The 16,577-nt window shown below is 34.9% G+C and overlaps 1 long non-coding RNA gene across 1 annotated transcript; it reads left to right on the top strand.

Annotated features, from left to right (window-relative positions):
- The first annotated feature begins 12,434 nt into the window (after positions 1-12,434).
- LOC116416602 lies at positions 12,435-15,697 on the top strand. Its single transcript, XR_004226952.1, has 6 exons — positions 12,435-13,438; positions 13,508-14,034; positions 14,113-14,700; positions 14,793-15,014; positions 15,092-15,321; positions 15,405-15,697. It is a non-coding gene; the product is annotated as an uncharacterized LOC116416602 (long non-coding RNA).
- Positions 15,698-16,577: the final 880 nt, after the last annotated feature.

The following is a 16,577-nucleotide window of genomic DNA, read 5'->3' as shown; positions in this document are numbered from 1 at the left end:
AAATAATAAAATTTATTTCATAGATGGTCCAGGTGGCTCTGGTAAAACCTTTTTATATAAAACATTAATATATTATTTTACATCTAAAGAAAAAAATATATTATCAATGGCTTGGACTGGTATAGCTTCTATTTTATTACCTAAAGGTATGACAAGTCATAGAACTTTCAGACTTTCTATTGATTTAGACAATACAGACATTGCATTTTTGAAATTAGAATCAGATAAAAGAAAATTACGAGATGCAGATGTAATTATTTGGGATGAAGCTTCAATGATTCCAAAGAAAGCTTTAGAGATAGTTGATAATACTTTGAGAGATGTATGTAATAATGATTCACTCTTTGGCGGAAAATTAATTATTTTAGGAGGTGATTTTCGATAAATATTACCAGTAATGAAACATGGTTTTAGAACTTCAATAATCAAAGACACAATAAAATATTCTACACTTTGGCCTCTTTTCCGTATAATGAAATTACACAAAAATATACGCTCAGAAAACAAAGAATTTTCATCGTTTTTGTTAGAAATTGGGGATGGAAAAATTCTCTTAGAATACCAGATTCGTGGGAAACAAATGATATATGTTCAAAAATTTATAATAATATAAATGATTCTAACTGTAATGATAATTGTGTTATATTAGCTCCTCATAATGAAGATATTTATCATATTAATAATAAAATACTAAATTTACTTGATGGTAAAATGAAAACATATTATAGTGTAGATTATGCAACTGAAAAATGTGTAGATCAAACTGATGAAACATTAAACCAAATTAGAGAAGGTCTTTTGCCACATAAATTAAACTTGAAAATTAATGCAATAACAATGTTAATAAGAAATGTAAGTATTAGTGATGGCTTATGTAATGGAAACCCATTAACAATTACAAGACTTTTTAAATATAATATAGAAGCTGAAATTATATCCGGAGATAAAAGCGGAAATAAAGTTTTTATACCTAGAATCACACTTAATACTGGAGAATCATCTTCGTTATCATTCATTGTTTATAGGAAACAATTTCCCTTAATTTTAGCTTTTTCAATCACAATTAATAAATCTCAAGGACAAAGTTTGGATTATTAGGTACGTAAATTATCTACTAAATATTGCAAATATTATACATCATATATCAATATCGAAAGTTGAAAATACTTAAACAAATACTTAAAAAAAAATAAGTTTTATAACACATACTTTATAAAATTCTTAGTTCTTATTTCACAAAATATTTATATACTCATATAAAACTGAATAATAAATGCTCAAAGTATTGAATATTTACGAATAAAATACAAGGCAATTTATTTAGATTTGTATGAGGTACTGTATTACATTGAATACATCTTATGATTTTGAAATAATACTTTTAAAAAAAAATTAATGAATACATATTTTAAATTTTGTGAATTAGGCCTATTGGGAAAACCACATCTCTGTTTACAAATAATGTCACAAAATTTATAAAAAAAAAGCTAATTTTATTTCATGAAACTTACATGTAAGCTCATATAATTTTGAATAAAAAATGCTAAAAGTATTAAATATTTACGAATAAAATACATAGTAACCTTATTCAAATTTCTATGAGATAATTAATATAAATTCAAAATTTTTAATACGAGTGTGAGTGAGGTGAGCGTCGCTCTTATTGCCCCTCCCTCGCACCCTATATATCGGAGCACTCGCCGTTCGTTGAGTTTAGAGACTGTGAGTCGTTCGTCGAGGTCAGACCTCAACATTCTTGTACACTAGCTATAGAAGGAGTTTTTTTCAATAAATATACTTATATACGAATATATCAAGCTACCCGTTCAAGATTCGTCTTTCTTCCATTCCACTACTCTGTCACACGATAAAGTGCCAGTTATTCTACAGGTTATGGGCCCAGAGCCCCGCAGTGGAGAGAAAGAGTCTTAAACTTTATTTTGATCGAAGTGTATACAACGCGTACAAAGTGTCGAAGATTCTAGAAGAAACCGTTGGAGAGACGCCGAGTGAATCAAGATATCCGAAGTTTCAATGAAGCACGTCACGCTATTCGATGGAACCAATTATCAATCGTGGAAATACCAGATGCAAAATGTGTTCATCATGCATGGTATCCAGGATGTCGTTGATGGTACGAGAATACAACCAGACAATAGAGCATCGGCTGCTGCTATCGCATAGCGGAAAGACGACGCAAAGGCGAAGTTTGCAATGTCCTCGACCATGGAAGCGAAACAAGTGGAAAATATTCTCTCATGAGACACGTCGGCGGAAGCCTGGAATCGACTTAAATCTATCCATGAGCAGAAAACGGAGTCACACAAATTGCTGCTTAGTCAGCGCTTCCACGAGTATCGGATGGATCCGAACGACAACGTGGCACAGCACGTAAGTAAGGTGCAGAATATGGCGCGATCCTTATTAGACGTGGGGCAAAATTTGTCGGACATTCAAATCATGGCCAAACTATTGGTGAATTTGCCACCAAAATTTCATACGTTTCGGTCGTCGTGGAACAGTGTCACACCAGATCGCCAGACCATAGAATATCTTCAAGAGCGTTTGATCGAGGAGGAATCGCTTCTAGATCAAAAGAAAGCTGATATAAAGGTTCTAGCTGCTACAAGTAATGCCAAAGGTAAAAGGACGGACACACACAGTAAGAAGAAGGCGGCTCAACGCCGGGCTAGGAGCAAGAAAAATGTCGAGTGTTATGTTTGCAAACAGCTCGGACACTATGCTCGCGAATGCCCGACAAATTCGAGGCCTGCTAGCAACGTAAACAATAATTCAATACAAGATTGCGCTCTTGTAGCGTCGTACAAGAGAGGCACAAACGTTTCAAATTTGTCGCATTGGGAACCATCGACCGGAGTCAAGCGGGAGATACTCTCGATGGACAGAAATGACGTCTGGATAAGCGACAGTGGAGCTTCGGCTCACATCACCTACCGCAAAGATTGGTTCGTTGAGTACCGGCCGAGAAGGGACGGCACCACAATTGTTCTAGGCGACAACAGGGAATGTGCGGTGCTAGGAGAAGGTACCGTAAAAGTCGGAAAGCTTATCGACAGCAACTGGAAGGAAACGCTTATTGAAAATGTCGTTTACGTGCCGAGCCTGAAGAGAAATTTGTTCTCGGTCGGACGCTGTATTAAGAAGAATATGCAGATAAACTTCAGCAGAGATGGCGTCAAAGTAGAGCGCAACGGAATCGTAGTCGCCAACGGAGTCATGGAAGATAATGAAACATTCCGGATGTTTATTCGACCGTGTAGAGGTGTCAAGTACGAGGAAAATGCTGCATCTACAGCAAATCTGAGAACGTGGCACGAAAGATTAGGCTACTTAAACGTACGTGCTCTCAAGCACCAAAATCTAAGAAAGTAGTGCTCGTAGGCTATGAGAGAGATTCTGCCAACTATCGACTCTACTGCACCGAAACCAAGAAAGTCCATGTAGCTAAGGATGTGAAAGTGAATGAGCTGAGTGGCTCTGTGTTTCAACAAGTGTTATCTGTCTACGAATGTGTTGATCTTCCCAAGGACGAAATCGACGGTGGTGAGGATGAAATTCCGAGTATTTCTGAAGATGATGATCAGGCTGGAGTCGACGAAGCTGAACCTGTCTTGCCAGAAGATAAACCTGTTGTGCTTTAGAGCAAAAGGGCAGTTCAAAAGCCAGCTGCTACCACCATGAAACTCAGGGATCGATCAACAATCCGAACTCCAGTCAAATACGCAGCAAATATAGCCATATACGAGGTACCAGAAAGTTACGAAAAGGCAGTATCGAGTAAGGATTCATACCTCTGGAAACGTGCAATCCAGGAAGAATTGCAAGCACATTCTCGGAATGGCACATGGAAACTCATAACAAGGGCAGCTGGTATGCGCACCATTGACTCCAAGTGGGTTTTCAAGATCTCACAAGACTCTGAAGGAACCATTCAGAGATTCAAGGCCAGGTTATGTGCCCGAGGATTTCAACAACACGAAGGGCTGGATTACAAGGAAACCTTCGCTCCTGACGTTCGATACGACACTCTACGAACTCTACTGGCGCACGTCACGCAGGAGGACCTAGAGATGATCACCTTTGACGTGTGCACAGCTTTTCTACACGGTGATTTGGAGGAGACGATCTACATGGAAGTACCTCAAGGTGTAGTGAGTAAATCTAGTGAAAGTGTTGTGTGTTTGCTAAAGAAATCTCTGTACAGGCTTAAATAAGCTCCAAGATGTTGGAACACTAAGTTTAAGAAATTTTTGGATAAATTCAATTTTAGTAAGACAGAGGCCGATCACTCCCTATTTGTAACAAATTATAAAAATTGTAATGTCTATCTTGCGTTATTTGTGGATGATGGTTTGTTAGTATGCGAGTCAATGGATGTAATTAAGATGATTCTGCATGCATTAGAGTTAGAGTATGATATCACTATAGGTGATGCTTCGTTCTTTGTAGGCATGCAAATTCATCGCGAGAGAACAAAGAAAACTATTTTTTTTAAACCAGAGTGCGTATATTACCAAGATAATAGAGAGATTTGCTATGAGTGAAGCGAGATAGTTGAGTGTGCCTGCTGACCCTCATGTAATTCTGCATCCGGCAGAAGAGGCAGACAGAAAAGAATGCAATGTACCCTACATAAGGGCTATAGGCTCCTTGATGTTTGTTTCAATGGTATCGAGACCCCACATTACATATGTGGTCAGTCTTTTAAGTAGATTTCTGAACAATTACGATATCAACCATTGGAATGCTGTCAAGAGAGTATTGGCCTACCTGTCAGGTACCGCTGATTATGGAATTCTGTACCGCCAAAGCGAGAACGGAGATCAGTTAGTAGGGTATACAGATGTCGATTACGCGAATGACTTGCTCACTCGAAGATCAATTTCTGGTTATATTTTTTGTTTGACGAACGGGCCTATAACTTGGTCTTCGAGACGGCAAAGCCTAGTTACACTTAGCACAACGGAGTCCGAGTACGTGGCTGCAGCGTCAGGTGCTAGGGAGGCCGTTTGGCTAAAGAAATTACTAACTGGGATCGGATATCAACTTAAACACGGTTTGACTCTTTTCATAGACAATCAAAGTACGATAAAATTAGCTAAGAATCCCGAGTTCCATCAAAGAACCAAACACATTGATATCCAATACCACTACCTGCGTAAAAGATTTCTAACCGGAGAAATCTCTATTGAATATATAGCAACGGAAGCTCAGAAGGCGGATATTCTCACGAAAGTGCTCCCTCGAAATAGATTTTGTATGTTGCGAGAGAGCTTAGGTATAACCAACATGAGTACCGTATGAGTGAAGATAATATTCTGTACGCGAAGAAAAACGGCGGAAGTGTTGAGGTTGTTTTTCCCTGTTTGAATATGTATCGTCTCTGTGTGTATGTACGAGTGTGAGTGAGGTGAGCGTCGCTCTTATTGCCCCTCCCTCGCACCCTATATATCGGAGCACTCGCCGTTCGTTGAGTTTAGAGACTGTGAGTCGTTCGTCGAGGTCAGACCTCAGCATTCTTGTACACTAGCTATAGAAGTTTTTTTTCAATAAATATACTTATATACGAATATATCAAGCTACCCGTTCAAGATTCGTCTTTCTCCCATTCCACTACCCTGTCACAGATAAAGTGCCAGTTATTCTACAAAATAAATTCAGACATAATATTACTGTAAACAGAGAAAAAAGAACGCGCCTTTCTATTTACCTCATATAGGTGGTGTGGAAAAAATAGATATAGGAACATACTTAATTTATTGCCTATTTTTTAATTATTCAAATAAATATGTTATAAATTAATGTTAAAAGTAATGGGGGTTGGCGAGCGGAGCGAGCAGGGGGAACCCCCCTAGTGTATACATATATGTATGTGTGTGTATATATATATATATATATATATATATATATATATATATATATATATATAAAAATAAAATATAGGAAAATATATACACATATTTCTTCCTATATTATATAGTTATTTTGGCTATACTTCATAGTTTCATTACGTTATTTTTAATATTCATTATGTAACACTTTATCATTATCAAAAAATATAGACTTATTTTCCTAAATTTATGAACAAGTAAAAATTAGTTGAAGCGTCAAAAGCATGATTAAAATTTTGTAACAATTATTTTTTATTTGCAAGAACATTATTTTAATTTACTTTAAATAAAAATTAAGGCATGTATTTTACACTTATTTTTCTCCTATAATATTGAATATCAATCGTACCTTATATTTATTACATGATGTAAAACTATTTTAATCCGATTTTTTCCGTTCAAATTTTGTTGACTTTTAATTTTTTAATACTACAAAAGTTAAACTATTATTTGCATTTACTATGAACATTTAAATTTACAAAATTTTGGATAAGTTATTTTATTAAGTGTGAAAGGTCCGGGCTGAGGCGATACACATGTGATTTAAACGAGGGATCGGGGCCCTTTTTTTCTTGGATTACTTCGCTTTCGAAGCCTCGATCATAGCCCGGCAAACGTCGAAAAGTGGGGGTCGAAAAGGAATTGAGGGAGGGAAGCTATGTTCGCTTTCCTCGCGCTGTTACGGTATATATATATATATATATATATATATATATATATATATGTGTGTGTGTGTGTGTATGAGGTCATTGCTACAAATTTCGTCAAATAGAGGGGGAAGGGGTCACCCAATCGGCGCGCCGATTTTTTTGTGTGAAAATACATTACAGAAAAAGGCTATTTCTAAAATGTTAGCCCCGTAGGTGCCTTATAGCTCCCGTAATAAATTATTGAATTTTCAAAAATAGTGAAAAAATGGCTATTTTCAAAAATGTGCACAGGGTTACCTAGTTATAGATATTGGAAGACAGCCTAATTCTCAAAAATCGCTATATTTTTACCCATATATCTTAGGTCCATCTACCCCAAACTAGCTAAAATTTTCAGGAAAGATAGTCAAAACATAGTAGAAAGAGATGTTATTATTTTGGTTTTCTTCATTTGGGTTTTAGCATACCTATGAAGTCCTCGAAGTTGGTGTTCAGGGCTTTCATTAACCATATTTCGTGTAGTATTAAACTAGCACAACTCAAACTTTTAACGACCAATTTCTACAAAAATTTCCCGAGTTTTTCGAAACTATCCTAATGAACATTTTTAAATATTTACAATTTACAACTTTTCACTGAATTTAAAATTGATTTCCCAAATACAAAAGTTTTTCACATTTTTAAAAAATTGTTCACTTTCTTTAGAAATTTCTGAAACTTTTTAAAACTTTGGGATTTGTCTGTCTTTGTTCAAGGTTTTCATGAACTAAACCAACCCAATAACCCAATAAAAACGTAAAATACCTACATTTTAAGTAATATAAAGTTGAAGTTGTGCTACTCTTCGCGGCAAATCGTGAGTTGTGCTAGTTTCCGTTAGAAAATTTAAACTGTGCTAGTCTTTGTAGGGAGCGACGATATAGTCTAAGAAAATTGACAATTTGCAATGTATTTATTTGTATAACATATGTATGGGACAAGACTACATTAAGGTTCAAAAATAAACTGTGAAATTATTGTTGATCAGTTATTATGACTTTATTGAAATCTCCTAACGATCAGGTCCTGGTGTGACCTTCTCTCACAAGTTGTCGCCGAGAACTGACGCTCTACTCATTAAACGCCTCCGAAAACTCGGGCCCGATAGAACAAAGACGCTTTCCCGAGGACTGCCGAAGGGACTCGAAGCAGTGCGCGCGCTCCTCTATATCTATAGCTATACATACCCAGTCATGTGTCCGCGCGAACGCCTCTCGCCAGTCGACTCTCTGGCCTGGCGTGATCGTGATCTGAAGCCAATAACGCAGAAGTTAAGCGTATTGTCTTACAAAAATACTGCAAAATCAAAGTGAAGATAAAAAATTATCTGTTATAAAGAATATCAGCAATTCACGCAATATTCTATCTAAAAACACTATTTATAGAATATATTCATCTTGTTTATTGAAATGAAATAACAAACTATTATTATTGTAATATTCTTCCGCTACCTGGTATCCCGGACCTCTCATATTATCAAAACATATTATAGCATAGAATCAAATTTCTATTCATGATCCGTCGTCAGAATTACGATGCGGATTAGTAAATGATTACTGCTCTTCTCTAAAAACTAAAATCATACGCGCACAAAACCGAGAAGAGCCGTGACCGTTTCAAAGGCTCCTTTAAGTCTGAGGTTTTCGGACTACTTTTGCCGGAAAGCTGACGTTATGACAAGAAGATCTCTATTTTTTGACTCCAAAATATTGACTAGGTAACCCTGTGCAAATTTTTTAATTTAAAAATTTAATAATTTATTACGGGAGCTAGGGGGCTGAAATTTTAGGAATAGCCGTTTTTATAATGTACTTCCACACCAAAAAATCGGCGGGCTGATTAGGCGACCCCCCCCCCCCCCCCCCCCGACGCCTATCTGATGAAATTTATAGAAATGACCACATGTGTGTGTATAAATAAATAAATAAATATATATATATCTGGACGGTCAACTTCTTAAACAAATAAACTCAGACTTATAGAATCCTTAGTTATGCTTTGAAAAAAGCATTTCTTTAAAATAACAATACGTCAACGTTCACGAATTTTCATTTTCTTTTTTTTTAACATTTAATAAACAACTTTGAATGAGAAAAAATGTTTAAATATACCTAAATACGGAACCTAATGCACTATCATCTATTTTCAACAATCAACAATACGATGTTACATGCATACACTTCCAAGGTTAAAATTAAATACGCTTGACAGCACACCCTTTATAGGAATAGATGTTATTCAGAATGACGCAAAGCAAGTACAAGAGGGGAGGAGCGTTACGAAAAATAAGACCGGAACCAATTAAATATTTTTACTCAGATGCTTGCATTGTCTGCTTTTCTCACCATTTATTAATGCACTTTGACAAATTTGATTCAGTAAAATTCATTTTGAGTCAAGAAAAATAATGCTGACTCAATAACTAATTTCTTTTAATCAAGAGGAATTTTTTTTTCATTTAAAATACCACGTTGATTAGAATACAATTTCATCTTTAACTAAAAGGAAACTTCTTGACTCAAATAACGATTTATTTGGCTCAAAAAGAATTAATTTGGGTTAAGTTTAGATTAAACTTGTGAAACCTCGTATCCTCTTGTCATAAAAAAAACGATCCATTTGACTCAAACAGAAACGTTTTAGGGAACGCATACAGTAAAAGTATAATAATTTAAGCAATGAAATTTTGTAATGAAAAGATTTTCTTTTTTCATTAAAAAGAATAATTTGGTTGTTGAATTATTATCTATTGACATTTATTCAATTAAATTTTTTTCTACGCTGGAGACAAAATTATTCCTTTTTAGAAAAATAGAATTTGTAGTGCTCAATTTTTTTTCATTTGTCAGCAAAAGAATCCTTTTAATGCGAACGGATCTTGTACGAAAATATTTTTCATTTTGGTTAAAACCCTGACAGAAATTAAAACTAAGAAAAACTAATAAATGTGAACAATTGCAGAGAGAACAAAATAAGCGCCAATAAAAGTAGGAAAATCTAAGAAATTCTACAAAACATGAATAAAAAATTGAGAAATTATCAGAATCGTTATATAGTAATGGACAAATTTCTTACTGATTCTTAATTTTTCACGACTTTTCTTAGGTTTTCTTAGGTTTTCTGAGTTTTTTTGTTTATTTTTTTTTTATTTCGTATTATATTTCTACAATTCTTTGTCAATATTTTTCCTAAACTAATCTATAGGTAATTATATATTTTTTACAAAATAATAAATAATTATACTTTTTACTCTATCGAGCTCTGATCATTATTAGATTTATATGTTTACTGTTATTGCTTTGTGAGATGGATCTTGAACGTAATAATAATAAATAATTATAGTTCTTACTTTATCGCGCTCAGATCTTTATTAAATTTATATATTTACGATTATCAATTCGTGAGAAAGATCTAGAACTTAATTTTGAATAATTATATTACTGAAAAAATTTGGAATTTCTGATAGTTTAACCTGGGACCTTAAGGTTATGAAGCTAGTGTCCTACCGGCTGAGCCACCGTGATCTTACGTACATATTTCATATAGTTAAATTTACCTCGTCGTTCAGTTACACATGTTATGTTGTATGTCTTCGTTAATTTTTATGAAGATAAACGAAGATAAACAAGCAATATTAATAAAATAATTAGATAATTCTTATTTAAAAGCATGATTTAGAGAGCAGTTTAGATCGATATGAAGTTCTTACAAAAAAATAAAATACTGATTGGCAAAGACCATGTTTGATAAGTCAGTCAACATCAATGTAGAGAATGTAATAATAATTGTATACTTATATATATTATACTTATACCGGGTTCAGGTCTCAGAGATTTCGAATTTATTCAGAAATATAGTTATTTAAAATTGCGTTCTAGGTCCATCTCATAAAGCAATATCAACACTGGTAGAAAATAAACCAACCAAAATGACCTGTGAATTAATAATTGGCCAAAAATGTTGTCCAACGCTTATCACGAATATTAGCCAACATTTAACCAACAGTTCGGAAAAATTTAAAATGTAGTAATTTAAGGTTATGAAATTTTAATACTATTATATTTATGTTTAATTTCAGTTTGTGATATACCTATAGCAAATATATAGAAAATGCTAAGCTCTTGATGTCTACGTGAATGTTCACCATGAGTGTTGTTCAGGTCACCCGGAACTCTTAAAAATGTTGTCCAGATGTTTTTTATGGGAAAAAATGTTAGGCTAAGTAGTGCGCTTCGTGGTTTTTGGTGTGTAGGTGTAAGTTCTGCTCGAAGATGATGAGCATGTCTCCCGAAATTATAGTAGACGATGTCCAGGTGTCCGAGAACCTCAGCGGCTAGTAATAATTCCTATATATCCAGTCTAGTTGAGTAAAAACTGCAGTTTAATGGGGAAAACTGAGAAAATTTTAAACGTTTTTAAAAATTTCTAAAATTTTCAAAAAATTTTCTAAAATTTTCAAAAAATTTTCTAAAATTTTCAAAAAATTTTCTAAAATTTTCAAAAAATTTTCAAAAAAATTTCAAAATTTTCCAAAAATTTTTCAATATTTCCAAACATTTGTTGAAGTCTTGCATAGTAATTATTTCCACAGAGCACGCTACCTATATTCTATTATTTTTCTTTCGTCGAAGACCTAGACATCGTCTACGAGAGTCCTGGGTGACGTGCTCATCATTTTCAAACAGAACTGACATCTACATATCGAAAACTACGGAGCGCGTCAACTAGATTTCATTTTTTTACTCCGCTGAACACCTGGACATTGTCAACGAGAGTCTCAGGTAACGTGGTCATCATCTTCAAGAAGAACTTACATCTACACATTGGAAGCCACGGAGCGCACTACCTACACGGAAAAAAAATGGTTAGTTGTAATAACCAAGTACTTGGTTGGGATAACTATTTTTTTGGTATCATTAACCAAGTGGACTTAGTTAAGAAAAATTGGTAACCATAACCAACTATGTGGTTGTATTTTGTGTAGTCGCGAGGCGACAAACACTATTTAATCTTGGTTATCTTAATCAATATATTGGTTTGTAATACAAACAAAATATATCGACAATGATAATTAATCTGTCAGTAGAACCAAGATAATTGTTGGCTCAGAAAATAATTTAGTTCTGATTACTAAAAAAAATAGTCAAGTTTGTTTCCAGAACGATGAAGAAAAAATGTTTTATTAATAATAGAGTTGTAACGCCCCGTACAAGCTCCGCGAAAAACTATACAGAATAAAAATTAAAATTTATTGAATACATTTTTAGATTTTACGCGAGTATCGCGCTCCCCCATTTTCAAGTAGGATAAGCCCGCGCTACAGCTGACAGCGCAACTTCAGCAGCACCACGAGAGCTTCAGGAACTGCACGAGCGACTTGCATATATCATAATTAAAAAAATTGCAATAATTGCGGAATCGTTGGCAATGTTTGCAAATATAAATAAAAAAATTGTGGGTCCCTTAGTTTTTTAATGATAAATAAAAAACTTTTTTCGTTACGAGAAACCGATAATATATGGTTTTCTCAACAGATACATATGCTGGAATGGTAAAACCAACTTGATTCGTTTGCAAATTAATTGCGGATTGCAAATATATAACTTTATTTGCGTAATTTGCTATATTTATTTAATTATAAATTAATTTAATTTTAAAATTTAATTTGTCTAATGCGCAGATTTTTGCTTCTCGCATAGCCCGCGTAGGTGGCTCTGGTATAGCACCGTCTGTTAGGACTCAAAACAATGAAAATAAATAAATGAAAGTTACTAAATATAAGTATAGATTCGGATCAGGATACTTACACGTTTTCAACGTTTGTTTCAGTGTTTTGCCAGTTCGCCAATATTATTTTCGGACTCAAGAGAATATAGATAACTCATTCGACATGGGAGAGCACTCATTTCATGAAAAAGAAAGGCACAATGATAACTCTATTCAGCATCGACTGTCCGAATCAAGACCAAAGTTCAAGCCTGTGCTGGTGAAGAAGTTGTCAGCTGAGGAGAGTGACGATGATAACGATGATCCATACGGTCAACTTCAAATCATTCAAACGAAGTTTCAGAAGTTTCATGATTTTAAAGGTGATTTTCAACCGCTTTCTGAGGAAACTGCTGACAATTCCAAAACCTAACCTAGTTTAATTGCTAATAGTTAAAGTAGATGTTGCAGTCAAGGATGAAGCCGCTGTTGCTACTGTTAGTGTTACAAGCACTGTTCAAAAGGTTGAGGAAAGATTCTTTGAGAATTAGAGTATGTAGTAAAAAAGAGCGAGGAAGAAAAGTTACTGTTGGACAAAGCTTCTGTTAAATCAAAGCATACTGCTGGAGCAAGCGTACTTAAGTTTTAAGATCTAAAAAGTGTCACCAAAGTGATTTCAGTGCCAAGCCTAAATATTCTCCTGACCTAAAGCGTCATTCTTGCAATTCTGTCGTAAATCAAGAGAGTCATGAGCATCATAGATTTTCTTCTTCAAGTTGATAAACAGCATAGTAACGCAAGGAGTGACGAGAAAGCTACAATAGCCTTGATGGCAAACCAAATGCGTACTACAAAATGTCCCAGTTGACAGCGAATGCATCAATGGTAGCAATGGATATTCCAATGGAGCAACTACAAGGATCTGCTAGATCAAATCCTTGCTACTCGCATAGAAATACCTTTCAAACTTCTCAAAACAAGATAGGAAGTGAATTTGCTAAGAATTCTACACACATCTGCTACTATATTCTCATATTGATCACAACAACACATGGCTCCAACCAATGCAAAGTCAAATGTCTTCATCAACAGTATTGCTCAATCATAAAGTTCTAGACATGAAAATCCAAGGTTTGTATAAGTTTTTAACATTTTTTTGAGTATTCTTTTCTTTTTCAATAACTATGTACGTATTATTAGGTATTTCACTGGAGAAAGTAAAAGTATTCGCAGATGACTAGCAGAAACAATGTATTCAGACCCAACAATTTCAAGAGACAGGGGAAATATAGTCAAGCGAAATCAACATGAAATTTTTAAAAGCGAAGGTTATGCAAAATTGTCAGTATTTGAATCAAGTTAATTCCGATATATATTGAATGCAAGCCGAATATGCAGTATCATAGTAATGCTTATAATAATATGTAAGCCGCAAGAACAGCAGATAATTATCAAGTCAAACAAAGTCAGAGTGCACACCCCCCAATTAATTCATGGAATTCAAGACAAAATTAAGTAATTACTATCAAAGTTCGACAGTATTTAGTTTTGGGTGTACTTTGCCAGTGAATGAGTTGTGTAGTTGTGGCGGCACAAGACTTATCTAGTTCAGAACTGAGGGCTATTAAGTGTGTTAATCCGAGTAAAATGGATAAAGAATCAGCTCAAGGATGTTTGCAGGAAATTTGTATGCTTCACAGACTGAAAGCTCCTTGCATTAATCACATGTATAATATGTATTTTCTATTTTTTAATTATCGTATTATTATATTAAAAATCATTCATTAATATATCCTATTTTTCAGTGAGATTAAACAACCCTGGGTTTATGCATGTTGTTATGGAAATAGGTGATACAGATTTGAGTTGTTTATCATGGAATAAAGAAAACTTTTTTTATGTCATTTTATGAGTCATTCATTCCGATGTAAAACCAGCTAATCTCTTAATAGTACGAGGTAACTTAAAACTCATATATTTCGGCATCGAATCAAATATTAATTCCAACATGAAATCATGTACAAGTAGCTTCATCAAGAAACTCTTACTTTAAAATTTACGAAATACTGTAGCAGATAAGTTACAAATCCTACGTTTGGTCATTGGGTTGTATTTTATTGACAGACTACTTTACGGCGTAACACCGTTTAATCATATCCGTCAACAGTGGGCTAAAATCAGTGCTATAACTGATCCCAAGCATAAAATAAATTTCCCTCTGACAACCGGGTCCGAACCAGTACCAGTAATATTAGTTGACACAATGCGCAAGCGTCTTCAATGTGACGCTAAAGCAAGACATACTTACAGAGGAACATAAGTGCTTCGATATTACCTAGCATACCACCAAATTTCCTGATTAAGATCAAGCATGTTCTTTTTGACGAAGAGTGGTAATAGCTTACGGAAATTGGTTTTGTGAAAGTTACTGTTTATTTTGTCACTAAAAAAATCTTATTTCTTATAATTTATTTTCTTGTTTTAGATACTTGATGCTGGAGGAAAACCGTGATCTATGTTACTGAAATAATGAAAAATGTACTCATCATATACTAGTCGTTAGATTTTAGTGCATTAAAAATTATATTTATAAATATGAGAATTTCGCTAACCGTTTTAATTGTTAAGATGTCAGTGTAAAAACTATTGTAAAATTATTTTTCTGTCAATAGTAATGAAAGCGGGGCATGTGGAATCTAGAAAGAATGTAGGCAGCTAGATATAAATTTAAGTTTTTTTATGAATCTAACAAAGGATGTATTCTATGTGGATGCAAATTTCTAGCGATCCAGAGTGTATTTATGAACAGAAGAGCACGAAGAAAATTTGTAAGAAATGGACGACAAATGATGAATTTTTAAAGAACATACAAATTTAGAATTTGCAAAATCATAAATGCATGAAGATTCAGACGAATTGATCAAATTAATGTCCGTTATATTAAAATAGAAAACTGTACTTTGTACTTACGTCAACTCCGAACCTCATATTAGTAATTATCAAGCGTATAAAAGGTCAGTAAATAAATAAATAAATAAATAATTGAATCATGAAATGCCTTATTGGAATATCTTAATCTTATGTTTTCTTATTTTAGTATCAATATCATCAAGTAGCATGGTACACATTGGTTTATCTACAATATCATGTCCGAAGAAAGGTACTTGGAAAACAACAAACATGTATGATGTGGTAAAGTTAAAATAAATTTACAAGTAATTTCAAAATTTGTGCAGTTTCAGTCATATGTTACATATATCACCAAGGCTATTGTTATATTGAATTCTTCTTTTTGTAAGCGTGAAATTTTTGATTGTGCATTATCATATTTAAGCCAGGATCCATTAAAATTTCTGGAATAAGCAATATAGTGTCGTAGTTTTTGTGTTTGTATAGGCTCTTGAAAACCAATCACACCCATTAAAACCAATGTTTTTTGATCTAATTATAATTTTGCTTGGAGTTAATTTAAATTTATTGCATCATTTGAAGTATCTTGTACATCAAAACATAACAAATACTTCACTTGTATCTCTGTTAAAACGTTACTTTTTTTACAAATTTCGCATTGATCACCTGATTGTGATGCGACGCTGTGCCTCCCAGTACATTTGCGCAACACTTGACGCCTCGTACGCGCCAAGATTTTTCATTAATCGCGGGATTTAGCGTAATCGCCGACGTTTGGGAGAACGTGGGGAAAGAAGGAAGAAGTAATCACACAAGTTATTAAGTTATATTGCATGTATATTTGGCCCACGCACAGTAGCCACGCAGGGCTCGCCGTCACACCTCTACTTTCATATACACGCGCGCGCCTCGAAGCTCTCGCCTCTGACGTCGCGTAGTCTGACCCGTCTGCTTTCTCTCTCTCTCTCTCTCTCTCTCTCTCTCTCTCTCTCTCTCTCTCTCTCTCTCTCTCTCTCTCTCTCTCCCACACCCGTATTTCGGCTCGGCGCAACTCGCTCGAGTAGCTACGAGGCCGGCGCGCTCTCTCTCTCCCTCTTTCTCTCTCTCCCGTACGTATAATCGCGAGCACCGCGCGCTTACCGCGGCGTCGTCGGCCGAACCAACGCGGTCCCCTCTCTCTACTCTCGGGCACGCACACACGTAGCTGCGCGCTCACCAACAGCTCTCCCTCTCTCTCTCTCTCTCTCTCTCGCTCTTCTCGGAGCTCGCGCGCACAGGCTTTGCCTCGCGTTGGCAGCAAGCCCGACCTGCTGCTACCAAGCAGCGAGGATTTCTCGGACGCCCCGATGCCTCTCTCGTC

This window comes from Nasonia vitripennis, assembly GCF_009193385.2.
Source record: "Nasonia vitripennis strain AsymCx chromosome 2 unlocalized genomic scaffold, Nvit_psr_1.1 chr2_random0011, whole genome shotgun sequence".
In the NCBI taxonomy this organism is placed as follows: Eukaryota; Metazoa; Arthropoda; class Insecta; order Hymenoptera; family Pteromalidae; genus Nasonia; species Nasonia vitripennis.
This window is presented reverse-complemented; position numbering and strand designations above follow the sequence as displayed.